The sequence below is a fragment of the Doryrhamphus excisus genome, linkage group LG2, assembly GCF_037039965.1.
Source record: "Doryrhamphus excisus strain RoL-2023G ecotype Guam linkage group LG2, RoL_Dexc_Guam_v1.1, whole genome shotgun sequence".
NCBI lineage: Eukaryota > Metazoa > Chordata > Actinopteri > Syngnathiformes > Syngnathidae > Doryrhamphus > Doryrhamphus excisus.
Genome location: NC_136358.1, coordinates 6,193,798 through 6,206,813, shown reverse-complemented (window position 1 = coordinate 6,206,813; position 13,016 = coordinate 6,193,798). Strand labels below are relative to the sequence as shown.

General features: G+C 43.1%; 1 protein-coding gene across 2 annotated transcripts in view; it reads right to left on the bottom strand.

Moving 5' to 3' along the window:
• The window catches only part of htr2cl1 (5-hydroxytryptamine (serotonin) receptor 2C, G protein-coupled-like 1), a 135,671-nt gene that overhangs the window by 12,499 nt on the left and 110,156 nt on the right, over positions 1 to 13,016 (bottom strand). For both annotated transcript variants that reach the window (XM_058067123.2, XM_058067124.2), the window contains one exon: positions 3,183 to 3,304. The gene's annotated coding sequence lies outside the window, so the exon portion shown is untranslated. The remainder of the gene's footprint in view (positions 1 to 3,182; positions 3,305 to 13,016) is intronic.

Genomic DNA, 13,016 nt, shown 5'->3' with positions numbered 1-13,016 from the left:
ACTCCCAAAGAATTCATTGCGGAAAACTGACTTTTCGGTGTTCCCAAAACCGAAAAAAAAAACAGAGCGAGACCAATGGTGAGTCATTTTGTCCAGTGTTTTCATTTGATATTTTTGTTTTTTTGTTCGTCATTATTTATTTGTGGCTGCACTGCGGAAGAGTGGTTAGCATGCAGGCCACACAGCTAGGAGACCCGATTTCAATTCCACCATCGGGCACCTCTGTGTGGAGTTTGCACACAGGGTTCGATTCCCTCCTTGGGCATCTCTGTGTGGAGTTTGCATGTTCTCCCTGTGCATGTGTGGCTTTTCTCCGGGTATTCCGGTTTCCTCCCACATTCCAAAAACATGCTAGGTTAATTGGCGACTCCAAATTGTCCATAGGTATGAATGTGAGTGTGAATGGTTGTTTGTCTATATGTGCCCTGTGATTGGCTGGCGACCAGTCCAGGGTGTAACCCGCCTCTCGCCCGAAGACAGCTGGGATAGCGACACTCGTGAGGACAAGCGGTAGAAAATGAATGAATGAATGTTTTCTTTGTTGGTAAATGATGGGAGTGCATTAGCATTACTAAGAGGTCTGACAAAGGTTTGACTGAAACAAGCTGGTCTATGGGCTCAAAAAGGTTGGGAATCATTTTTTTTGTCTAGCTTAAAAAAAAAACATCTCAAAAGCTCAAATACATCTCATGTGGTGCTTTAAACCCGCCCACGTAACCTTGTGAAGGAAGCTCTCTGTAGTGCGACTTGCAAGAGCTTGTGTTTGCACATATGTCTCTGACTGGAAAAAGGTGTTCTGAAAGAGCGAGAGGCTGTGAAAAGCAGCGAGACGCCCTTTAGTGTATGCGTGGATGTTTGAGGTTGAAGCGAGAGTCTCTGTGTGGCAAGTCGCAGATTAAAAAGCTGGCGTGAAGAATGCGGGGGCTCCAGCCAAGGGGGGCGGGGAGTTCTTCTTGGGTCGATAGTCGATCATAACATGAGGAAGAGAACACACACTGTAGATTTGTTTTGGGCCTGTTACAATTTAGAAAACTATGTATTTCAACTAAATCATACTGTGTGTGAAAAAGGACTGAGGAAGACGTCAATAGGCTGTGACAAGACGTGCCAGCGATGATGCACATGAGAAAGATGTGGAAAAGACAATAATGTCAGATGACATGAGAAAGTTAGAATAGGTCAGAAGGTCAGAATATGAAACTGACGATGTGACTGGACATGAGAAACATGACATGAAAGTGGTCACATGACATTACAAAGTTCATTCATTCATTCATTTTCTACCGCTTTTTCCTCACGAGGGTCGCGGGGGTGCTGGAGCCTATCCCAGCTGTCTTCGGGTGAGAGGCGTGTGTACACCCTGGACTGGTCGCCAGCCAATCACAGGGCACATATAGACAAACAACCATTCACACTCACATTCATACCTATGGACAATTTGGAGTCGCCAATTAACCTAGCATGTTTTTGGAATGTGGGAGGAAACCGGAGTACCCGGAGAAAACCCACGCATGCACGAGGAGAACATGCAAACTCCACACAGAGATGCCCGAGGGTGGAATTGAACCCTGGTCTCCTAGCTGTGAGGTCTGCGCGCTAACCACTAGACCGCCATGCCGCCCCATTACAAAGTTAATGGTATTAATAACAAACAAAAACAGGATACGGAAGTAACAACTTGAGTCGGATAATGCCATGAGGGATGCATGAGGAATGATTGTGGAATGACAGGAGAGAATGATGATGAAGTGATGAGGCCATGGGAAGGATCATGCAAAAGAAATGTCATGAAAAAAGTTCCATCCATCCATCCATCCATCTTCTTCCACTTATCTGAGTTTAGGTCGCCGGTGCAACAGACTAAGCAGAAAAACCCAGACTTCCCTCTCCCTGAGCTACGTCATCCAACTCCTCCCAATGGATCCTGATGCGTTCCCAGTCCAGTTGAGAGACATAGTCTCACCAAAGTATCTTAGTACCAAAGTAGCTTCTCCAAAGCCCCCTCCTCTCCCCCGTCAGGGAAGCATCCGGGAGACTTTCTGACCAGAGTCACCTCATCTGGCTCCTCAATCCAAACTCTTCTGAGTTTGTACCTGATGACAGCCAGCTCCTCTCACCTTATCTCCAAGGGAGAACCCAGCCACCCAACAAGGAAAACTCATTTCGGGTGCTTGTCCCTGCGATCTTTTCGTTTCGGGCACTCCTAAAAGCTTATGAGTCCATGGTTCTCACCCGCAAAAAGGTGGAGTGCCACCTCCAGGTTGGGGATGAGATCCTACCCCAAGTGCAGTAGTTTAAGTAATGGGTCCATGTTGTGAGTCGAAAGGCAAAGCTCTCAACTTAGCAGTCGTTCGACATTCATACCCTCACCTCTGGTCATGAGAAATAAATGATGATGCCATAAGGAATATGATGTGAAAGACAAAAACGTTTATTTTTTGGCCTTGTTCTTGATCACTGTCCATCAGTTGTTTACATTAGAAAAGACATTGGCGTGTGTTTGCTTCCAGAGCACCACTGGACATTTTTTTTTGTTTGCTTAAATCATAGCTGCTCTGTGAGATAACGCCGTGAGGAGAAAATGGGATGGAGGGATTTTGCTCCTACTAAACTTCAAATTGAGCTGTGTGTGTGTGTGTGTGTGTGTGGTTTGGAGCTTATGGGTCAAGGGTTCATGTTTGATATCAGTAAACACACTAGACTGTCACTTCTGGCCAGTGACCGAATACTAACTCCTGTTTTCTGTCTTTCCCTGCAAAGAAGACAGCAAATATGTGACACAATATACCAAGAGGACGCTCCAAAAAATAGACTAAACTGCCAATGGATCCCCACATCCAAATTAAAAACATTTTTCCTTTCATTTGATTTAACATGTATACCCAATTCTCATTGTACTCAAGTCTTATTGCTTTGCACTTCTTTTAATCATCTTAATTGTTTGTGTTTATTATACTGTTGTCTTTTAATATGGCTTCACGCTCACTATATTACATTTTGCTGTGGGTCTTTCTTTTATTCATGTAAAGCACATTGAATTGCCTTTGTGCATGAAATGAGCCATAAAACTAAACTGGTTGGCTTATTAATGATATTGTTATTGTTGTTGTTATGGTATTATTGTTATGAATGTCACTATTTTCTAACACTAACATTGTGGGCTTGATTGGATCACTTCTCACCTTGGGATCGATGTGTCCGCTGTTAGAGAGTAGACCTCCCAACGTCACCTCGCTTTTTCTGCCGTGCTCCTTCATGTGTCACTCCACACCTCCGGAGTGGCGGCTCAGGATCATCCATTTGCCTGCAGGGACACATTTTTTTCATTTATTTTCCATCCATTTAGAGTAGAAGCGAAACACATATCAATCAAAAACAGTCAAACCTATTTGTGCGCCGCTATTGTATAATTATTGCTACCTTGTTGGCTCACTTTAGGGCAACATTGTGTTGAATGGGCCTCGTAGTAAACACCGACCACGTGATGGTGGACTGTGTTCTGTCAAAGGAGTCGTTTTCATCAGCACTAAGCCACCCGGCCACCTAATGGACTGCACAGATGGAGTGCCATTACACGGCCACCACTGGCAGGATTTTATGTGTGTGTGTGTGTGTGTGTGATAACAGCTTCAAGCCTACTTTTAAATGTTGTATTTCATCTATGACAACCCTTTGTGCTGGGACTATATTTACACCTATATACAAAGTCCATATGGTGAAAGCGAGAGATGCTTCATTTATTATTATTCATATATTCAATAACAGGAAGCAGATGACAGATTTGACTATTGGAAGTGTCAGATGTTATGAGTCAAGCATGAACTCACGCCATCGGAAAAGACGAGTTCCAAGTGATTATTTAGGTGACATGGAAAAGACGATGTGAGGTGATGTGTTGTGTTAATGTGAAACTGATGGTGTGAGAAACATTAAATGAGTGACAATGTGAGGTGACTTGAAAAGACATGATGTCATGAGGTTGACTGAAGGATTAACGTGTCGGATGGTTTGACAAAACAATGAGAAAGAAGATGGTGTGAAAGTCCTTATGTGACAATATGTCAGGCGAGATGAGGAAATTATGAGGTCACACCAAAAGAAAGACTGTGATTTTTTTTTCAGGAAAAAAAACAACTTGTGGGCACTACGCTTGAGGTGATAATAACTAAATAAATCAATCACGCCATCCATCCCTTCTTTTTCTATACCTGTTATCCTCACAAAGGTCGAAGGTATGCTGGAGCCTACTCCAGGGTACACCCTGGACTGGTCGCCAGCCAATCACAGGGCACATATAGACAAACAACCATTCACACTCACATTCATACCTATGGACAATTTGGAGTCGCTAATTAACCTAGCATGTTTTTGGAATGTGGGAGGAAACCGGAGTGCCCGGAGAAAAGCCACTCATGCATAGGGAGAACATGCAAACTCCACACAGAGATGCCCAAGGAGGGAATCAAACCCATGTCTCCTAGCTGTGTGGCCTGCACGCTACCCACCCCTCCAAAATCATTCATTCATTCATTCATTTTCTACCGCTTTTTCCTCACGAGGGTCGCGGGGGTGCTGGAGCCTATCCCAGCTGTCTTTGGGCGAGAGGCGGGGTACACACTGGACTGGTCGCCAGCCAATCACAGGGCACATATAGACAAACAACCATTCACACTCACATTAATACCTATGGACAATTTGGAGTCGCCAATTAACCTAGCATGTTTTTGGAATGTGGGAGGAAACCGGAGTACCCGGAGAAAACCCACGCATGCACGGGGAGAACATGCAAACTCCACACAGAGATGGCCGAGGGTGGAATTGAACCCTGGTCCCCTAGCTGTGAGGTCTGCGCGCTAACCACTCGACCCACAGAGTAACATAGTAGGAATTAAATTAGTAGATTGCAATGTATTGGCATACATATTTTAAAAAAAAAATCTTGTCTCGTCTTATTTTCATAGACCCAATCACATGTGTCATGTCGTGTCATGATACCCCGAGCCTCAATAAAAGGCCACTCGAAAATGTGACATTTTACTGTATGAAGAGGGAAATTATGATGAAAAATATGTCAATGATACTGCATATCACATGAGAATAAAAGAAACGAGATGACACGTAGCGTTAACGTTGATGAGCACACCTGCTAGTGATGTGAGATGACATGAAAAACATCATATGAAAGTGATTATGCGAGGTGTCATGTAAAAGTCATGACATGAGAAACATGTCGGCGTGCGACGGCGTATGAAAGGTGTGATGGAACTGATGGTGTGAAGTGACACGGGAGAAATGACGAGACTTGAGAGAGAACGATGTTAGCTTATGTGCGAGAGATGATGTGAAGTGTCGGGAGTAGCAGCAATAGCGACAACGTCACTAACACCATTACAGTTTTCCAGTAATGGGTAAACTAATGGATTACTATGTAAACATTAGAACATGTTAGCAACGTTAGCAACAATGAAATGATGAGGCCTGTAATTATGTACCGATATCTAAGAGCAGTTAACCAGTCGCTGGTACGATTAGCTAATGAACAGGTCAGTAGCTGCAAATTAAAGGTGTTTACCTTTAATTACTCTTTTGAACGCATATTGTTTTGAGAAGCCAGACTCTTAAGTGGCCCCAGCAACTATCCGGAACTACGTTCCTCATCACCAAACTGCACCGCACTGCTCATGTGGATGGCCTACAACTTCATGTCAAAAAAATCCAATTTATCCAAAGACAAGCTAAGTGTAAAACACACCGCGCACGAGTTTCCCGTGGTGTCAGTCATACAACCAGCCTCCCCTGGCATTTGAATCAGCATCACACAAAACATCATGAGGATTTTCCCAAAACGTAGTGTCTGCATGCTCCCAAATAAGTACTCAGGTGGTACTCATGCCCACGCTTGCAAGTACAGCAGTTTGGGACCGGGATTATATAGCCGCTGCCTGACGGATGATCACCAGCCTCAAACTCACCACAACTTGCCAAGTTTTCGGCCCCAAATGTCCCACTAATCTAAAGCTAAGTCCCACACACGGCAGACATGTTTGTTCTGAATGCTGCAGTGGAGGCGGAGCTGATCGGCGGAGGGGATTGTCGTTTTAAAGCAAGTATCAGCCGATGTTGATACTGTTGTTTTTCATTGATATCGGCCGATACCGATCTTGATCGGAGCAGCCCTAGTCTTATACATATTAGCTGATGTTCAAGGCTGCAAAATTGGAATTGTATTGGAAGTGAAAAAGTTTTTATCAGGACACTCCTATAGTATGTGATGTACCAGAGTCACATCAGTTGTGAGTCTCAGTGCTACAACAAACCCAAATCTAAAGTCTTTGACATATTCTAATAAAATAAAATAAAATAAAATAAAATAAAATAAAATAAAATAAAATAAAATAAAATAAAATAAAATAAAATAAAATAAAATAAAAGGGCGGTACAGTGGTCTAGTGGTTAGCGCGCAGACCTCACAGCTAGGAGACCTGGGTTCAATTCCACCCTCGGCCATCTCTGTTTGCATGTTCTCCCCGTGCATGCGTGGGTTTTCTCCGGGTACTCTGGTTTCCTCCCACATTCCAAAAACATGCTAGGTTAATTGGCTACTCCAAATTGTCCATAGGTATGAATGTGAGTGTGAATGGTTGTTTGTCTATATGTGCCCTGTGATTGGCTGGCGACCAGTACCCCACCTCTCGCCCGAAGACAACTGGGATAGGCTCCAGCACCCCCCGCGACCCTCGTGATGAGGAAAAGCGGTAGAAAATGAATAAAATAAAATAAAATAAAATAAAATAAAATAAAATAAAATAAAATAAAATAAAATAAAATAAAATAAAATAAAATAAAATAAAAGTAGCTACTTAGTAATAAAAAACATGAGAGAAAGTACATGATACAATGAGAAACAGAAGATGGTGTAAGTTTATGTACTAGGATGTGTAAACCCGATATAAACATTTCGTGCTGTCACAGCCTGTTTAGCTTCTTCCACAAAAAGAAAAAAATGCCTGCTTGGTTGAATTCAAGGTTTTCACATACAGTACAAGCAGCTTTTCTGTGAGTACGTATGACGACACACTCCAGTCTGCTTTTTGTGTGTGCCCTTCGCTTTTGTGCCGCTGTCAAAAATACCATTAAAGACTGGCCGGTGTGTCAACAAGCAGACAACAATGGTCATTTTGAGTGCTGTGAAATAAAAGGATAGAAATAGGGATTTCACCTTGACTCATTGTTCGCTTGGCTACTATTCTTCTGAGTGTTTATTGGACGTGTTCAGCAAACTCATTTGGTCTTTTTAGTCCTAAAAAAAAAGAAAATAATTTAGATGCTACACAGGATTGTACCAATGAGAACAGGCTCACTATTGTTACCATGGTTACCTAGCATCACCTACTTTTACCAACCAGGATACCTACCAGGTTGTGTTAGCAGTCAGTAGGTGAAGGCTTTAAAGCTTCTGCACATGTATGCTTTTATAATACACTCCGCACTACTAGAAGGAGCCGTCTAGCAAAAACATCAATTTATTCCTTGTTCTTGTACTTTATATTGATTATAAATGAAACGGTGTGTACAAAAAATGCAAATGTTAAATTACAGCACATTCCAGAGCTGTACTGTAGCTTGCATATTGACATTCGCAAAGCCAAAGCAAGCATCTAACATATCCAAGCTGGCTGCATTGCTATTTGCAACCAGTCTGGAATTCAAACACAGGTGGGAAACTCACTGGAGGTTTGGCATGATCATGTGGCCAACTTGTGTAAAAGTTGCTGCAGATCCACCCTCGGCCATCTCTGTGTGGAGTTTGCATGTTCTCCCCGTGCATGCGTGGGTTTTCTCCGGGTACTCCGGTTTCCTCCCACATTCCAAAAACATGCTAGGTTAATTAGCCACTCCAAATTGTCCATAGGTATGAATGTGAGTGTAAATGGTTGTTTGTCTATATCTGCCCTGTGATTGGCTGGCGACCAGTCCAGGGTGTACCCCGCCTCTCGCCCAAAAACAGCTGGGATAGGCTCCAGCACCCCCACGACCCTCGTGAGGAAAAAGCGGTAGAAAATGAATGAATGAATGAATGTTACTCTGTGTGTATGCTAGCGGCCCTGCCTCCACCCACCAAGAGACTATGAGCCCAAAGAGGGCTCACTCTGTTCATATCATTGTTTTATGGAACAAACGAACCAGGTTGCTGAAACCAAATACAACCAAAAAACCCACGAGTGTCAAGGAAAACAGGAAAGTTCATTTTCATTTATCGTGTGATTGACTTTGGCGGGGTGGGTAGCGTGCAGGCCACACAGCTAGGAGATGTGGGTTCGATTCCCTCCTTGGGTATCTGTGTGGAGTTTGCATGTTCTCCCTGTGCATGAGTGGCTTTTCTTCGGGTACTCCGGTTTCCTCCCACATTCCAAAAACATGCTAGGACAAATTATCCATAGGTATGAATGTGAGTGTGAATGGTTGTTTGTCAGGGGTGTCCAAACTTTTTACAAATTGAAATGTGCATGCTGGGAGGCTTCAACACATTTTCGACTTCACTTTTCCCTAATCAATAACCTTAATGCTTTTGGCTTCGCTTTTACACTTTGACGACAACAAATTATCCATAGGTATGAATGTGAGTGTGAATGGTTGTTTGTCTATATGTGCCCTGTGATTGGCTGGCGACCAGTCCAGGGTGTACCCCGCCTCTCGCCCAAAGACAGCTGGGATAGGCTCCAGCACCCCCGCGACCCTCATGAAGAAAAGCGGTAGAAAATGAATGAATGAATGAATGCAGATCTATTTGCAGCGCTGGAAACGTTCAAATTGTGTGCGTATAAAAAAGGAGGAGTACATGACTCAGCTTATGTAAATAGGATTTAATGTAATGACACCATGCTAATCATGCATCATTTTAAAGGGCTTATGTACATCTGCCAAGGCGCAGCAAACCTGGAATGCATGCTGTTTCCTATAGCTACAAGACTTCCTAAAAGATGAATTTAAGCATTCACATAACAACTTCGGCTTTTTTTTCCACCCTAATGATATATTTAAACCATCTTTTCAACCTGTGATGAATAAGAATTATTCAGCGAGGAGGCGATGGGCCCCAAAACAAGACGTCTATGAATACAGTGGGCGCTCGAAGATGTCACAGCCACACAAGGATGACGCACAACCTTCAAATTACACAACCTTCTGCGCGACAACACATCCTTGGATGAGTGGCAACGATGTGTGTGTGCGCTTGTGTGTCTTCATTATAAAAAAAAAAGAGCTCCTTATATGTAAGTATTGATAGCGATGAGACACAAACACATGCTGTGGGCTTTTTGTCTCGGTGGTGATGTGGAGCATCATGCCCTGAGCTATTAAGGTGGATTATAGCTGCGTTCACGTGCTGTTCATGGCAATGGTAATGATTACTACCTCTTGTTTTTTGTCCTTGTGTCTTACACAGCACAGACACAGAGGTGGGCTAACTTTTAACACACAACACGGACGAGGCCGCTAATGTGATGAAGACATCAAAGCACACATTCACTGCAATGTGCCAACAAAACAATGGTAACTTCATGACAGCGCGTCCGTCTGCTCGGATGCTTTGAGATGGAGAATGCAGAGCACCAAGGGAGGAGGAGGAGGAGGAGGAAAGTGAAAATACAATAAAAAAAAACTGTTGTCAAGAAAGCTGTCAAGGTGCTCTTTGCTCTTGAGTGGGTAGCATCCCACTCCTCCATCCTCCTCCTGCTGCTGTCCATCTATCCATCCAGCCATCCATTTCCTCAGTCTCATTTATGTTCTTTTTCCTGCTATATATTCATATCATGGGCAACACGGTGGTCTAGTGGTTAGCGCACAGACCTCACAGCTGAGAGACCAGGGTTCAATTCCACCCTCGGCCTTCTCTGTGTGGAGTTTCCTCCCACATTCCAAAAACATGCTAGGTTAATTGGCCACTCCAAATTGTCCATAGGTATGAATGTGAGTGTGAATGGTTGTTTGTCTATATGTGCCCTGTGATTGGCTGGCGACCAGTCCAGGGTGTACCCCGGCTCTCGCCCGAAGACAGCTGGGATAGGCGGTAGAAAATGGTAAAAAGTGGTAGAAAAAGAATGAATGAATATTCATATCATGTTCTTCCTCCATGTCTCCATCAAAGACCTGTCAAAGACCCATCAAATATTGTGCACTTATGAGCTGGTCCAAAGTGCTGGAGGCCCCTTGGTGGTGAGTTGACACCCACTTCAGCGATATTAGCAACTTTATACTAGAGATTTATGAATGTGCAGCAAACAGGTCGAAAGGTCTTATTCAAGTGTCACAATATTGGAAGTGTGGTTTCCAAAGTGCTTTTAGTAAGTCCGACCAGGAAAATGCTGGTTTGTGATTCAGAAGTTATAGCGATGCAGTGATCTGAAAAAAAAAAAAAAATCTGAATTGACCTGCAGTGTGAATGTAGTCCTATTAATATCCTCCTCCTCAACAGGCCCTCCAGACTCGGGCCAGTCCGCTCTCTTTCTGCTGGAGTTCTTGGATCAAGAAGACCGATGCAGAACTCTCTGATTGCTCTCCAGTGACTTCAAGTCTGGCTAATCAGGCATGAAATAAAATTACAACACTGAAGGGCCCTCGTGTTACGCTCTTCATTTCGAGGAAACAATATCATCCAATTCAAGCCTTGCATCTGTTGTTTATGTCATTTTTGAAAAGAGCATTTAAAAATGAACTTTCCAGCCATTTGGCTAGTGTTTATCTCAAAGGACAAGGTCAAGTTGTTTTGTTCCGTTAAGTGTGATGGCATCTGCTCCAGTCCTGGCTTTGTTGTGTGATGGCCGCTTCACCCTAATTGGCGGCAAGCAACAAAACAGCACCACTCGAATGCTGATAGTATATAGCACCATTGTTTGTCACATCCTTTACCGCCATCCCATTCATCCCAAATGCTTGCTCGCTTGCTCATTCAGACGCAGACATGAACACACGTACCAGAAGTGGCGGCGGTGGGTGGGTAATGCACCATGAAATGAAATATGGAGCAAGATTTCAACAGAGGCTTACCAATCAGCAGGCGTGCTGTCACTCCAAGCTGAAGGTGTTTGTTGCTTGCCTGTGCATCACAGGGAGCGCCTCATGTTCCTCATATTTAGACAACCTTATTAAGGCACATTCATCATTATAAACCTCTATGAAGGTAGAATTTGAATGCATCTCTTGTACTGGATGGTGAAGGTGTATAATATCATAATGTCATTTATCATTCACGGCTGGATGCATTTATTTGTGAAAATTAAGTTTTCTACTCCTGAACCACTGCACACAAAACAGAGAAAACATTTTTTTTTTAATACACCACATGGTTACACTGGAATTAAAAACCGCAAGTGGAATTGATTTCACACAGCTCAGTGCACGTACATAAATACCCACTCTAACTTTTTTGTAGAATTGCCATGAAATCAGGTACCCACCTTGAGGGGATGGAAAAGCATGTCAATAAAATTTGAGTGAGATTGGTTGAAAAACATGGTTGCCATAAAGCAAAATTGTCCATGAGTTACTGACCATTTGTATAACGATGATAAAACTATAATACAGAATATACATTTACAAGCATTCCTCGTGTCTTGCAGTTAAACACGATTGCAAGTGAATTTCCACAATGTAGGATTCCTTCTTGATTAATGTAATATTTCGTTGTTAGAGCATAGAAAAGCCAAATAATGACCTACTATATAGAGTTTCTGCTATTATTAGAGCATTGTAGACATGAAGTAACACCCCTATAGTCACCTTTATGCTTGTATTAACCAATCATAGAAAATAAGCTTCATACATCAGCATGGACAGCGTACTTCCTGAGGTGGCTATCAGTGGATGTTGCTGACATTTGTGGTTAAGGAGAGACTCATGTTGCACTTTATTAAGAAGCAGATACATTCAAAGACACATTCGCAGTAAACATTCACACAGGAGCTGCTGTCGTGCCACTCTCTACACTGCTAACCTGTTGCTAATAGCTAAAAACGCAATAAAGTGAGGCTGCTAAACATTTAGATGCATTCCTCGTGTCTCGCAGTTAAACCCGACAGCAAGTGAATTTAAAAAATGTAGGATTCCTTCTTGATTAATGTAATATTCCGTTGTTAGAGCATAGAAAACCCAAATGATGACATTCTATATACAGTTTCTACTATTATTAGAGCATTGTAGACATGAAGTAACACCCCTATAGTCACCTTTATGCTTGTATTAACCATTCATTCATTCATTTTCTACCGCTTTTCCTCACGAGGGTCGAGGGGGTGCTGGAGCCTATCCCAGCTGTCTACACCCTGGACTGGTCGCCAGCCAATCACAGGGCACATATAGACAAACAACCATTCACACTCACATTCATACCTATGGACAATTTGGAGTCGCCAATTAACCTAGCATGTTTTTGGAATGTGGGAGGAAACCGGAGTACCCGGAGAAAACCCACGCATGCACGGGGAGAACATGCAAACTCCACACAGAGATGGCCGAGGGTGGAATTGAACCCTGGTCTCCTAGCTGTGAGGTCTGCACGCTAACCACTTGAAGCAGACACATTCAAATTCGCACATTCGCAGTAAACATTCACACAGGAGCTGCTGTCGTGCCACTCTCTACACTGCTAACCTGTTGCTAATAGCTAAAAACGCAATAAAGTGAGGCTGCTATGTTTGAACCACGATGTAGCGACTGTACATGTAGGCTTGTCTTCCAAAGCACCACAACCCATAGGGGGTGTCATAAATGCCATTGACATTGGCTCACTAACTAAGACAAACAGCGTTTGTCTGGCTGGCTTCCAGTCTTAATCTAAGTCAGGTCAGCGTTGAAAGTCAGTGGAGAAAATGTTCAAATAACGACAACTCTATTTTAAGAATTTTTGGCTCGGGTTCAAGAAGCTTGAAGGTTGTACATGTCATGTGACAGCCCACGAAGGTCAACAACATATTCCAAGCACATGAAAACGAGGTACGTCACCATTGAAAATATAT